Raw genomic sequence first — 15,597 nt, 5'->3', positions numbered from 1 at the left:
CAGCTGCTCATCAGTCAACACTCGCCAATCAGGGCTTACCAGTCACCCCTGCCACCAATTGATCAGTTTCTGCTCCCTCAGCTCCCTTGTCTGTTGTTTGGTCATCCCTCCGGTCATGACAGCACCTGGGTTTTATATATATTAGGATTGTGTGGTGACATACTGTGCTGTTTCTGGTTTAATGCTTAATAAACTGTCCTCTCACTGGCAGATATTCATAAATTATTTGTGTTTTTATCTCCAGTGTTTCTATCATCAGACTGACCCAAATATTTTTTCCCCTATATCTATTAAAAACTTTAATACCAACTAGACTCTTTAACAGGGTGGATTAAAGTATTTGTGTTCTTTCTGTCACTTGCACATACTATTTCTTCCACAGGCAATATCCTTTGTTCTTTTCCTGCCAAAACATGGCTCAAAGCTCTCATCACAAATCTTTGATGATTGGCCCATACATTACCAAGATTTGACAAAAAAAAAAAAAAAAAAAATGATGGACATATGTATGTAAGGAAATACAAAGAGTGATGAGAAAGGAAATTTGTCATGTTATATCCTAATTCATTAATCTTTATTTCAACCTAAGTCTATATTCGCTGTTACATGTTACACGCACTTAAAATGAATAAATTACTTGACATTTTAAAATGGATTTTAAATTAAATGAAGGAACTAACACTAGGAATGAAAGTTAGTATTAAGAAAAATAATTTTTAAATATGCATAGAGGAAAATCTTAGCCTAAGTAGTAAAGAAGTAATTCCTTAGGAAAATATTAATGTACTAGAGGCCTGGTGAATGAAATTTGTGCATGGGGGGGTGTGTCCCTCAGCTTAGTCTGCAACCTCTCCAATCTGGGATCCCTCTCACAATCCAAAACTGCTGGTTCCCAACTGCTCGCCTACCTGCCTTTCTGATTGCCCCTTACCACTTCTGCTTGTGAGCCTGATCACCCCGTAACCATTCCCCTGACAGCCTGATTGATGCCTAACTGCTCCCCTGCAAGCCTGATTAGCACTAACTGCCCTCCCCTGCAGGCTTGATTGCTCCCAACTGCCCTCACTTACATGCCTGGTCCTTCCCAACTTCCCTCCCTTGCTTGCCTGATCACCCACAACTGCCCTCCCTTGCAGACCTGGTCCCTCCCAACTGCCGTCCCCTGTTGGCTATCTTGTGGCAGCCATATTGTGTCCACATGGGGGCAGTCATCTTTGATCACATGGGGGCAGCCATCTTGTGTGTTGGAGTGATGGTCACTTTGCATATTACTCTTTTATTATATAGGATAGCTGTGCATTTATTTTTTCTGTATAGCTTCCTTCCCCAGGATGGACTGTGACAAAATACCTATGTTCAATAAACACTGGTAGACTGAATGAAAGAATCAACTAGAGATAAGTATAAATTAGTCCTAAAACTGGCATTAATAAAATGACAATTATTAAACTTTAGTTTGGCCTTCAAATATAAACATAAAGAATTCAATCTATAGTGACTTTCCACTGCAAATAAAATAAATCAATGCATCAGTGTGGCATCCAAAGCCTTCCATACCATGAACCTAATTTTATATGAATCATGCATTACTGTCCTCCTTCCTAGCATTTAAATCAACTTCCTTTCACTTGGTCATGTCTTGTGTTTTTTAGCCTTTAAGTATAGACTTATTCTGATTGCTCTACTTCAATCCTTCTTTGACTTCTACTAATTGTGTAAGAAAGCCTTTAAATTATATGTGTGTAATGCATGTGGTTATCCAGTTTTCTCAACACCATTTATTGAAGAAGTGATATTTTTTCCATTTTATATTCTTTTATGTAAGTTAATAGATTTACTTCTCAGTATCTCTTTTGGTTCATTGGTATTTGTGTTAATTTTTAACCACTGCCATATTGTTTGATGACTATAGATTTGCAATATAGTTTGAAGTCAAGAAGTGTGATGTCTCCAGCTTTGCTCTTCTTTCTCAGGATTTCTTCAAATATTCAAGATATTTTTGTGGCTCTATACAAATTTTAAACTTAATATTTCAACTTTTGTGAAAAAAAAAAAACAGGAATTTTGATAAGGATTGCTATAAATCTATGGATGGCTTAGGGGAGAATGTACATTTTAACAATATTCTTTCTACAAAACCAAGATCATGGCTTGCATTTCTATTTATTTGTGACTTTTTAAATTTGTTTCATTACATTCCTATAGTTCTCATTGTACAGATCTTTCACATAATTGGTTAAATTTATTCCTCAGTATTTTACTGTTTTTATGTTATTATGAATAATTTTTTTTTTATTTTTAAGATGTTTTATTGTTAGTATTTAAAAATGCAAGTGATTTCTGTATGTTGATTTTGTATCCTGAAATTTTTTTGATTAATTCTAACAGTTATATGGTAAAGTCTGTTTATGTAAAAAATGTCCAAACCTGTAGAGAATTTTTATTAGCTTATTTGAGACAAACTGATGGCATATGCTTGGAGCAAGATTTCAAACTCTCCAAAGAGGAACAGTTTTGCAGCTTCTTTTATGCATTTGAAATTAAAGAGGGGTGTAAGAAAGATCACAAGGAGGTGGGACAAAGCAAGTTGAACAATACAGGATAGTTAGGATTCTGTGCTTTCAAGAGGGTGGGTATGGTTAATTTCAAGGGTGGGTTAGCCTATACTAGTGGTTCTCAACCTTTCTAATGCCTCAACCCTGCTAGCGGTCCTCAATCTGTGGGTCGCGACCCACAGGTTGAGAACCACTGCTTTAGAGCCCAAGACCATCAGGAAACACAGATATTTACATCAAGATTCATTAACAGTAGCAAAATTGCAGTTATTATTTTTTTAAAATATATTTTATTGATTTTTTACAGAGAGAAAGGGAGAGAGATAGAGAGCTAGAAACGTCAAAGAGAGAAACATCGACCAGCTGCCTCCTGCACAGCCCCCACCGGGGGATGTGCCCGCAACCAACATACATGCCATTGACCGGAATCGAACCCAGGACCCTTCAGTCTGCAGACCGATGCTCTACCACTGAGCCAAACCGGTTTCGGCAAAATTGCAGTTAGGAAGTAGCAATGCAAATAATTTTAAGATTTGGTGTCACCACAACATGAGAAATTGTATTAAAGAGTTGTGTCATTGAAAGATTGGCGTACACACATGGAAACAAGGGACAGGGTTTGCTTAAGGCAAAGAGAAGTCTTTCACGAAAAACATAGGCCTGGGCATGACTGCCCACCATCACCTGCCCAGTCAGAAATTAATTATCAGATCACCCTGTGAGATTACTTTTCAGAGACACGTTTTTTTGTTGTTGTTGTTGTTGTTTTCATTTACAAGTCTCTAGGATGTTCTGTATGTAAGACCATGTCATCCGGAATAGAAGACAGTTTTATCTTCTTTTTCGATCTGGAGGCTTTTCATTTGTTTGTTCTGACTAGAACTTCCAGTATTATGTTGAATAAGAGTAAGGAGAGTGGTCACACTTGTTTTGTTCTTGATCTTAGTGGAAAAGCTTTCAACCTCATACACAACTTGTATTGTGTTGAGAATATCCCTCCTATACTCAATTTGTTGAGCATTTTTATCATGCAAAGATGTTGTTCTTTGTCAAAAGCCTTTTCTGTATCTATTGAGATAATCATATGATTTTTTTTAATTTTTCACTTTATAATATGGTTTGTCACATTTATTGATGTGCATGCGTTGACCATCTGGCATCCAGATGACAAATTCCACTTGATCATACTGTATGATGCATTTAATGTACTATTGAATTCAGTTAGCTAATATTTTATTGACAACTTCTGAATCTATATTCAACAGGTATCTTGAACTTTAACTTTTTTTTTTTTCTTTTAGAGTCCTTATCTGGCTTTGGTATCAGGATAACACTGACCTCATAAAATCTTATCTCCAAATATTATTCATCTTTGGATATTCCTAACTCTTTCTTCACTTGGCTTGTTGCTGCTATGAGTGTGTTTACTGCTGCAAGACTCCAAAATTTGCCAGCATGGAAGTATTCCCACATAAATAAACTTATTTCTGCATGCCCCTAATTATCGCTGTCTCACATCCTATCCTAAGCTCTTTATCTTAATTCTGTAGCAAAAATTTTTTCCTTCTAAGAGGAATTCTGGTAACAATTATTGAGATAATAATACATTTTTTTTACCTCTGATACATTTGTTTACATGCCAATCACCTGCATTTCAGTTTTTGTTCCAGATTGTTTGTGGGGTTTTGTGTGTGTGTGTGTGTGTGTGTGTGTGTGTGTGTGTGCGTGTGTTTTGTTTCTACCTCAAATGCAAAAATCAAACACATGGTAGGTAGTCAAAACAATCAGGTAAACAAAAAGAAATGCACTTTCTAGGTCTAATGTTTCTAGTTAATCATATTACAGAACAACATTATAAGACTAAGGTATATCTTTTGTTAAAGTAGAATGAAGGCATATGTATATTGTGCTGTTGATAAGCAAGGAGGCATTTTCTTTTCAACATCTTTGCTGGGTTCAAACCTCTTACCTTGTTAAATAGTGGACTAGTACATTAATGATCAAATCCCATAATTTTGAGTCACAGTAAGTCCATTTTAAAACCTAAAATCTACCTCCAGAGTATGCTATGCTGTAAAGAAAAGTAGAGAGAAGGCTTTTATTCTTCTCCAAACACTGTTTCTTGTTTTTAGCCTGTGTCTGTCCAAAGATGTTTTCTTGTGTTATTGTCTTTGGCAAGTAAGCTGTTTTTAAATTATTTATACCTTTTAACTGCCTTATTTAAAAGATTCCACATGAGTGGCTATGAAGTTGCTGCCCGCCCCCTTTTTAAAATCACCATCTAGATGAATAAGTACCACACTTAGTGGGGTCAATTTCTTTTGGCTCCTTTTGGCATCTGTGGTCTCCACTAAGATTTCTGTGGCTTAGCTGCCTCCCAGCTGACAGCATCCATCCTCCTCCTCCTGATACCAAAGAGCTGCCCTCCAAGCTCTCATGATACCCACCACGCCTGTAGTCATTATTTCTATTGACTTTTTTCAAACTAAAAACTTGAGAATGGGATTCGTGTGCTCTCCATCTAGACTTATCACTCTTTCCTCTCAATCCTTGAAAAATAAGAAAACCAAAAATTGAATCACCTAACAAAATGAGGAGGAAAATTATAGCTACTTTAAGATGTTTTTCAAATAAAATCCCCTCATGGTCAATATAATGAACAATAATATATCAGCCCTCTATTAACTAAGACAGTATGTCACATATTTAATATTGCTTAGATTTATTTTTTTAGGGTTTAAGGCTATGCAGACAGATGTCAAAGGAAAAAAAATAAAAAAGCTTGACTTTGTGAACCTCTCCTTTTTAATGTTTAATTCCATCCCAATTTTAAAGGAAATTTAATTTAAGAGAATTATATCCATATGATTCAAGTTCATTTGTATTTAACTGATCAATGTGTTGTTTTACAAGGCCTGTTTGATGTAAAGAAAGCAAAGTGAGTCCCTTTTCCCCTAGGCTTTGAAATGCATTTTTCCCCTTAGAAGTATTTGGCAGTTTATAAATCCCAACTACCAGACTGAACTTTGGTTTCAAATTCGGAGCATTAAAACACGGAACAGCATCCAAAGGGCAGTAAATTTCAATTTACTGAGAAAATAGCCTCCAACATAATGATTTTTCATGTCTTTCTGCTTATTTTAATTTTTAATTACAAAACCAATTTCTTAAGCAAAAAAAAAAAAATGTCACAGTGAAAGCACTAGAGGAGAGAGAGAGCTCTATCACATTGGAAAAAGAAGAGTAATAAATAATTCATTAAATAAGATAACTTTGGAAAATGGTGTCCTTGCCTCTTTTTAATTATCTCCTTTTATACAGAGGAAACATGTTATATTGAGGGAAACATGGACATTGTGAAATCTGCCATTTTGTGCTACTCAAACTTAACACACTCATGGATTCAGAAGAGTTTCAACCTTTGTTTCATCGCTTTAAAAACGGGGATAATATCACTAATCTCTCGATGAACTCAATTAGAGTGCATGCCTTTCCCCCACTCATCTTTCCCTTTGTACCTGGGATGGATCTGAGTCTGACCTTACATTTTTAACTTGAATTCTTTCCAATATACGTGGCTTTGAGGAACATTTCCTTGTGGAGGAGGGAAGGTAGGTTTTGTCAGAATCACTTATTCATTCTTGTTATGTATTAGGGAAATTAGCAGTCTTAAAGCTGTGTGTTCATTGATTTTAGTACAGGGATGCTTAAAGATAAATTTCAAAATAACTTTTAACAAGTTTAAGGAACACATAATCTCCATTTTTATGTGCTGACTTATTATTATTCTTTCTTGCCTTTATTTTTCTCCTTCACTTTGATTCTTTTAACAATTATTGTTTTGAATCGGACATGTTTTATAAGGTCTTTTGGTTCATTCAGGGTAAAAATGTAGGAATAAATGCACACATTTATGCATCATCAGTTCTGAGCCTGGACCTTTATTGTGAAGAGAAGGCTAAAAACAAACCTTAGGAGTTCAGGCTACGAGAGAGGAAGAGAAGAATATCTGAGAAAAAGAGAGTAAGACTATGTTTATATTTAAAACTAATATGGACCTCTCCCAAGCATGTTTGACCAAACCATTATTTAACTCTACGTTAAATATGGCTTTATAAAAATTCCCATGCTGTCACGTTTTTACAGAGTAACTTGCCAGCATTAAAATCCAAATAGTTCAAGTGTATATATAATCGATCAGCATTACACTGAGAGTAGGTTCATAGAGAAACAAAATATCTGGCATACCATATGTGACAATTCTACTTCAGCTGGAGCACGAAGGGAGAAGCAGCCATTTCTCTTTAAGAATTCATTTTTCTAATATTTTTCTTTTTTGCCTCATTTTATTGTGATTATCATATTGTCTAATAGATAGGAAGTAGAGAATAAATGTTTATAGAATTTTAAAAGTTGTACTGATGAGAATATTCCTATCACAAGTATAGCTATAGTTGTAAAAATCTAAGCCCAGAAAAATAAATAGAATATTTTATTTATTAGTCAATGTTGTAACACTGAGAACTTTGAAGTTCAGTACTAGGAAGAGGTACAGGATAAAGGCTGATCAAATTTGAGAATTCTGGAAGTAGGTAGTTCCAAAAACTGGCTACTCCATTTCTTCCCATTCATTTAAATATATATATATATATATATATATATATATATATATATATATATATATATATATATTGATTTCAGATAGGAAGGAAGAGGGAAAGAGAGAAAGAGAAAAATCAATGATGAGAGAGATTCATTGATTGGTTGCCTCCTGCACGACCCCAACTGGAGACCGAGCCTGCCACCCAGGTACATGCCCTTGACTGGAATCGAACCTCAGACCTTTCAGTCTGCAGGTTGACTCTCTATCCACTGAGCGAAACAGGCTAGGGTACCCCTCATCTTTAATGCACTTAATTCTTTGAATTTTCCCAAACCAATATTTTTGTTCTATCAGATTTTTTTGCGTTTTCAATAACCTTCCTTTTTCTTATTCCCTCATGGTATTGCCTAGCCCTTGTGGTCCCTGGGTGACTAGTGCTGGTGTTGATGTGTGTTTGGAATAAGGGTAAATGATACTTAGGAGCTACAATTATGTTATTTAAAATTATTACTATGTATTTGAACATGTCCTAGAGTATGTAAATACCAGTAGACTGTCCCTTATCTAAATTCCATTTAAACAATCTGCCAAATTAATCAATGTTCTCATTCTATTGATAATTTCCTAATTTAAAGCATACTATCTAATGCCAACAATGCAGTTAGCAGGCAGCTCATTAGTGTAGCTACACATTTCTCCTGGCCATTAAGTTGTAGTCTAAAAAGACACTGTTCATTCCATATATGCTTACTATTATAATTAGGCAAATAAATAAGTAAACTATATATAAATATATTAATAAATTATCAGTATGAAAAGAGGCTATTTCAATTAATTTGAATAATTTGGAAAACACTTAAAACCAAGTCATTAAAAAAAAAGGTATTAAATGTGGATGAGAAAACCAAAAAAAAAATGTTTAAGACTATATCATCTTTCTTTTTAAAAATCCCTTACTTTAACCAACTTGTTTGCCTAACTGATAGACTAGTTGTCCCAACTGTACAGGTTAAGACACGTACGGTATATGTTGTAATGAAATGAAAAGAACTGATTCAATTCATCCATCCAATACAATGGAACAGACACGCAACAAGCAGTCAATCATATCAGGCACATTTTCTCTCTTTCCAGCCTTAGACAATGTCTGATTAGGCACGGCTCACTTGTACAAAGCGATGCATTTCTGTAGCCGTGAAAAATGAGTGTTCTGCATAAATATTACTCTCCTCAAGGCACATCTTTAAATAAAAGAGATTTAAAATTTTGGTCAGATTTTGGAGCGTTTTCTTTCTGGTCCCCAAAGCAACTAACAGTTTTACACTCCTCACTCTCAAATAGTGACCCATTTTGATTTCCTTCTTGCTATCAAAGGCATTCTAGTAACAAATGCTTCAAACCTAGGGATCCTTGGAATCCTCCCCTCACCCTTCTGCATAGTGGCATTTTGCGGGTTTAGGTCCTTTATTTGATATACCCCACATCTTATCGTTTCCTTTTATTCCACTTCTTATTAGGCCCTTGGTTCTCCATGCAAAAAAAACAACACAAATGTAAATTTGCATTATAGCTATAAATAGGTATAACGATGGTGGAGATATGTTCAGAAACAATCCATCTAGAAGAATGTGTGAGAGACAAAAGGGACTGAAAACAACATCAAATTTCAAACCCATGCTCTTACTTCTGTTTGCTTCATTGATTCAATTCTCCCAACATGGAGCTCCCCACACATAGACCTTTCACTATGGCTCCTCATAATAGGGGTGGGGTTACCTTTATATCTGTACCTCAGGACATTTTTTTCAGCTCCACCTTTTATTGGCCTTCTTAGCACTACTTTCCTTTTTGTTTGTTTGTTTTTGTCCTTGTGTGTAAAATCAGTCAGTATTAACTTAATACATTTATATTTTTCCTAGTCCGGCAGATTTAAAGTTTAGCTCATCTCTGTGGTTTCTAATCTGGCCTCACCACTGACTCGTTGAAGTTCCCACTCTGCTGGAAGCTCCATGGCCTCAGGCTACTCCCACCACTTTCTCTTTCCCAGTTCAGTTTCTAGAATCCCAACCAGATCTGTGTTCTTCATCTTGCTTTCCCAAGGTAAGTATTGGGAATAAACTTTCTGAAGGAAATATGTCCAAAGTAAACTTTAAGAAAGAATAAAAGTCAAACTCTATATAAGGGAAAGGCAATGACTGATAACTCTGTCCATGTTGTCTTTGGACAGACTTCCAGGACACCCTCTGCTGTCCCCTTAACATTACAATTCTCTTTTTTTTTCCTCCCGTCTGACTCTGTATGGGCACATCTACTTACAGAGCATTAAGCAGCATCTGTAGGATGAGGGCACTCCTCTGAGTTATGCAATTTTTATTCTAAATTCCTCATTGAGCTCTTCATTTCAATGTCTCACAGATCTCACACTTAATATATCCCAAACTAAACTCTTAAGTTCTCTTATAGCTTATTTTTACTACTGTCTTTCCATCCTCAGTAAATGGCATGACCATCCACACCATAGGAATGATCAGGTCCCAAATCTAGGTTACATCTTTGATCATCACCATCCACACTAATGCAGCACCAAAACCCCAAAATTTTGTCTCCATGACAGAGCTCATATCTTTTTTTTTCTAATCCACTACCATATTTTGTATTCTTCACAGCAGTTTTCTTTATGAGAAATGTTGTTATTATTATTTTACTATATTGTCCGTTTCTCCCAACTAGAGGCAAAATTGAGAAAGAGCAAGGCTTCTGTTTATTTTCAAATTGTAAATGCTTAAAAAAAACAAAAAACAAACAAACAAACAAACAAAAACACCTGCCATACAATATATGTTCATTAACAACTATTTTTTAAAATATTTTATTGATTTTTTACAGAGAGGAGGAGAGAAGGATAGAGAGCTAGAAATGTCAATGTGAGAGAAACATCGACCAGCTGCCTCTTACACACCCCCTACCAGGGATGTGCCCGCAACCAATGTACATGCCCTTGACCGGAATCGAACCTGGGACCTTTCAGTCCGCAGACCGACGCTCTACCACTGAGCCAAACCGGTTTCGGCTCATTAACAACTATTGACTGACTGGCTATTCAGGTCAAAGTTGCCAGATCCTCGCCTGTATTTTTGCAATGACAACTATGTATTTCTTTTCTTATATTCTTCAAAGCCACTCTCCAGGCAGCAAACAAACTACATTTTTAAAAGTTAACAGAATATTTAACAGGGACATTTATTGTTGCCTTGAAAGCATAATGGCCCAGAGCCAGACCCTACAAACTAACAACAACCAAACACAGGGCTTTAAATCCAAAAAGAAGACTCAACAATTGAGTCTGTTTAGCCAGGGGCTTAGCACGTACTGTCAGAACTGGTCTTAGGAAAATCAAATTCTTCACCAGCCTCCCTTTGCCAAGTCTTTAAAGTCAAAGTAGTTGACCTAACAGGGGTTGCAATGACTTTTTTCTGGCATGAAAAAAAAAAAAAAAAAAAAAGTGGAATATGTTCCCAGCCTCACAGAGCCAAACTGGCTAGTGTCCCACCCAAGATGCTTGTCCACTTTAAGGTGCTTTAGGGAATACAAGTGAGAATGAGAGTTTGGGAGACTGAGAAGTAGGATGAAAGATTCAAGCAGGACATGGCTTCCTCATGGGTCTGGCTATTGCAGTGCAGAGGCCCTGCAGGGCCTTTGGAGAATTTACACCACCTCTGAAAAAGCTAGTGTTTGAATTCCTGCCTTGGAGAAAGCATTGGTGGCCTGCTGGTATTGGCCAATGAATCAGTAAAAACTGCTGATGAGTGAAGTGACAGTAAAGGCTGGAGTTGTCTCAGAACCACAGAACCACCTCGCCTCATCCCCAACTCACTTTGCATTCAAGGAGCCAATTCCAGCTCACTCTTAAACCAAGGGAGGAGATGCAAGTTAAAAAAAGAAAGAAAGAAGTTTGAGAACAAAGATTTAAACTGACTTAGGCTTTGACTATTTGAAAATGAGTACTTTATATATTATATATATATATATATATATATATATATATATATATATATATATATATATATATATATATATATATATATAAATTTGGTTTGGTTCGGTTTTTCAAAGAACAGGGAAAAAAAGAAAAAGAAAAGGGCCGAAACCGGTTTGGCTCAGTGGTAGAGCGTCGGTCTGCGGACTGAAAGGTCCCAGGTTCGATTCCGGTCAGGGGCATGTATGTTGGCTGCGGGCACATCCCTGGTAGGGGGTGTGCAAGAGGCAGCTGGTCGATATTTCTCTCTCATCGACGTTTCTAGCTCTCTATCTCTCTCCCTTCCTCTCTGTAAAAAATCAATAAAATATACTAAAAAAAAAAAAAGAAAAAGAAAAAGAAAAGGAAGTTACCAGAGTAAGAGATCAAAGAAAAAAATGATTAATAGGTCAATTAAAAAATAAATCAGATTATTTCATGATCTGGCTCAAAACTCTACTGCTCTCCCTATCTTTCTATTATCTTTAGAAAAAGTCAGTGACCTGGCCAGCCTGGCAGCACTGGGTCTTCTGGATCCAGGCAGAGAGTATCTCCAGCCTATGCTCTCTGTCCTCGGGCCAGACTCCCCTTTGGATTCCCAGGTCCCCCCACATTCTTCTTCATCTCAAGGGTTTTTGTCACTATTTCACTGACTGGATTGCCCTCCCATGACTCCTTGCTTCTCCTGGATCTAGCTTACATGTGACCTTCTTATGAAATGTGGGGTTCGGGTGCAAATTTCTTCTCATGGGTTCTTGATTCCTGGACTAACAGATTTCTTTAAGAAAAACGTAGAAGTTTATTGGAAGCATGTATAAACTCCACCTAGGCATGGATGTCCCCAAAGGGGACCCCTGGGGAAGTGTCCCCAAATGGAAAAAGCCTGCACAGTTTCTCTCTCTCTAATGGGGAAAAAAAAAATCTAAATCCAAGAAATCTAAAATCTAAAAATATGAAAATCGGTAATCTGTCTTATGTCCCTTTGTCTTAGTTTATTATAGCTCTTTATTTGAAACTGACCCTTTCTAATTGGACCCCTTCCCCATTTTATGACCCTGTGCTCTCCTAATTGGTCACTCGTTTGTTTCAAAGTCCGAAGCCCCTTCCTTTTCTCCCCCTTACTTACAACATTCCTCTATCTCCTGTGAAAATATGTTTCCCTCTTTCTGGCATCTGTCGACATTTCTGTATCCCCTGTGAAAGTATGTTTCCTTCTTCCCTGTACTCTGTGACTTTTCTTTATTCTCTGCGAATGTATGCCTTCCATTCCCTTTATGCTGTGGCATTTCTCTATCCCTCACATGTCCATCTTATCTGTTCAGGTTGGGATTTCTTTTTATCTCCCTCATGGCTCTTTCTCAGTTGTCCTGGCCAGAGATGTTTTATTACCTCTATTGCTATCCTAACCGCTCAGGTCAGGGCTACTTTTGATCTTCCTTATAACTGTTTTAATTCTCAGGCCAGAGATACCTCTGTTCTTCACATATGCATTCCCCTGCCCCATGGATCCTCTTTATTCCCTAAGCCTGCCTGTTTTGTCCCTAGAATTCCTTTCACTCAGATGTTTAACATGATACCTCCCTCCCCAACTTGCACCCCCATTAATTTTTCTGTCTGGCTTTCTCTCACATGCCCATTTCCTAGCACATTATCTTGCAGGAAGTATAGATTCAATAAATAGGAAATAAAAGAAAGTCTTGCACACTTACCACTGTGAAGGAAAAATGATCTGATTGAAGCTTTGTTTTTCATATAACTTTTTTTTAACAGTACACTGCATCTACTTTCCAAACTTTGTTTTTCCTTGCAAGATTAGCATTTCTGATATAATATTTGATAGTCTGATGGAGCGACACAACATTATGACCTACTACATTAATGACTCACCCATTCGTCTGACTCTCAGATGACAGTGATCTTTTACATTTTTTTTATTATTTCCATCCTAACTATCATTATCAAACTATCCTCTTCTCTTATAAAATACATTTTCTGGGACAGAATTTTGAAGCAGCATAGCGATCTCCCCTTGCAGCAAGCAGGAAATAAATTTTGACATGAAAAATAATTAATTTGTAAAAAAAAAAATTAAAGAATTGTGGCAATCCCATAAATATCTGCTTGCTTCCTGAGGACCACTCAAGTAAAGCCAAGACCATGCCTGGAGAAAGAAAAAAAGAAAAAAAAATGTCCTAACAAAAAATTGACAGATATTCTTTGTCTCCAATTTTCCTGATGCTGGGATCAACCAATGAGGTTTTGCTGACACTCAGTAAACTTGATTCATTTTCAGAGCCCTTGTTAATCAAAAGTTTTGTGGCTATTTTTAGGATGTTTGTCCTATTGAATTTGAGACCAATCCACATTAAGAATATTGATGTATAGTTTTGGTTAGTATATAACCACTCCTCAGAGCGAAAGTCTACAGCAGGGATTTCAAATTGGGTAAGTCTCCAGCAGGGGAGCCAGGTGCTGCACAATAGGCTTCTTGTCAGTGTTTTGTGTCTGAAGGATTCCTGGATCTTTGAGGAATCACATGACTAATTAGAGTTGGCCAATGTTTTACATTTGAGAAATTGCATGATGATTTTGAAGAGTCCCATAGCTGGGGTTATGTTGTTACAGAGAAATAACCTTAGTCCTTAGAAAGTCTGGATGGTTGTGTAATTATAGTAAGAGATGTTTTGGCTGCAGACAGTTATTTTGTGTTTTGCCTACAGAGTTTTGCTTGTGCATGTATTTGTGTCTGTTTTTGCAATTATCTCTAGCTAATTGTATAATTGCTTCAGCAGTCTTCTGTATGCCTGCTTGTCGCTGTAAGCAGTGACTGGGAGTCCTTTATTTTGATTGTCAGTGAGCTACCTTGGGCAGCCTTATGTTTAGAAGCTAGGTCCCCACTAACCAATGACATAGAGAACTAGCATGGGTTCTAAAAATCTTGACTTTCAGTTTTTATATTCACTCTAACAATGACCCATTTCCTTTTGTGTAAAACGTTCCTACCAAGAAACATACTTGTATTGGTCTGTTGTACTGTTTTATCTCATGTCATGTTGAAATAAAATGATTACTCAGGCCAGAGGTTTCTTTACGTGCCTAAAAAAGTGTTGCTGTTGGTAAACATTTGCTTTTGTTCTGTGTTGTTTCCGTTTGTGTGCTTGCTTGTTTTTGTATTGAAATAAGATGCTTACTACTCTGTCTTCTCAAACTTCTCAAAGTCCTAGGCTAGGCTTTATTGATCATGTATCTCTAGCACATAAGAGGTACTCAGAAACATTTATTGAATAACTTGGTGTACCTTTTTCATAACTGTATCCAGTGCTTAGCACAAGCTTACAACATGGTTTAAAAATGTTGGGTTTTTTTTTGTTTTGTTTTGTTTTTTAAATAAAGATCTAAAATGAATTCTAGCACAATCCACCCACATGAACATACTTGCTGGCACATTAATGTAAGCTGGGGAGAATTTTTTTGCATCGGCCTCCTTCCCTTTCTCTTCTGACTTCAGAAGAGAAAGCACATGATGTGCTTTCAACAACTCTATCTTGGGGGCCTAATGTTCATGGTAGCTTTGATATTAGCTTCTAGCCTCCTCAGTTGTAGAATTTCTAAATTAGCCTCATTCCATTTGCATTTGGCCTGTAACTCAACCTGTTTACCCTGCTTCCTTAGGTATTTCCCATCAAACCCAACCAACTTAAACTTTGAACCTGTGGGAATCAGCTGTCTGCATACAGGCACTATTTCTAGAAATGAGGCATGAGAGGATAAGAAAAGGTAGTCTGGATGACCAGGAAATGACACAGTATCCAATAAAATTTTCCATGTAATGAAAAGATTCTGGCAAAAATCTTGCATTATTTTTATGAGAACAAACTGGCTTTAAAAATCCATAATTTAAAAGTTTAAGCAGTTTTTAATATTCTAGAAGCAGACGTTTGAGTTTGCTTTTAAGATAAACTAACCTTCTTATACCATAGCCATTTCCAACCAAATAGTCCTTTATTTATAAAAATATGATGCAATAATATTATCTTTGAATGGAAAGAATTTTGTGGCTATGGCTTTAAGGAGATAAACTGCTCTGTATAATAATGTAAACATTTAAAAAAAAAATCAAGGGCAGCCTTGCAACTCTAAAAAGCACCTCTCCTTTAATAATGTGTTTAATTTCTAAATAGCTCTATAAATTGCACAGGCTCTAAACATTATTTTTTGTTTTCAGGAAATATAGTCAATAAATATTGGCTTATTACTTTTTAAGTCATAGTTAGGATTTTTGAACATCATACTTGATATGGATTCACTTTTTTTTTAAGTTCACATAAATTTCTGTTCTCTTTGTATTTATCATTTTTATGAATGACTACTTCTAGTTTTCATTTTCACTAATTCAATTTCAATTGAACATTATCAAAGCTTGC

At 36.3% G+C, this 15,597-nt stretch overlaps 1 protein-coding gene across 1 annotated transcript in view; it reads right to left on the bottom strand.

The window, feature by feature from the left end:
* LOC311625610 (uncharacterized protein) overlaps positions 1-15,597 on the bottom strand; it is a 202,268-nt gene that overhangs the window by 127,808 nt on the left and 58,863 nt on the right. The gene's annotated exons all lie outside the window — the stretch shown is intronic.

Source organism: Pipistrellus hanaki, assembly GCF_964339955.1.
Source record: "Pipistrellus hanaki genome assembly, chromosome: 7".
Classification (NCBI taxonomy): domain Eukaryota; kingdom Metazoa; phylum Chordata; class Mammalia; order Chiroptera; family Vespertilionidae; genus Pipistrellus; species Pipistrellus hanaki.
The sequence above is the reverse complement of the archived record's forward strand: the minus strand, read 5'-3'. Positions and strand labels throughout refer to the sequence as shown.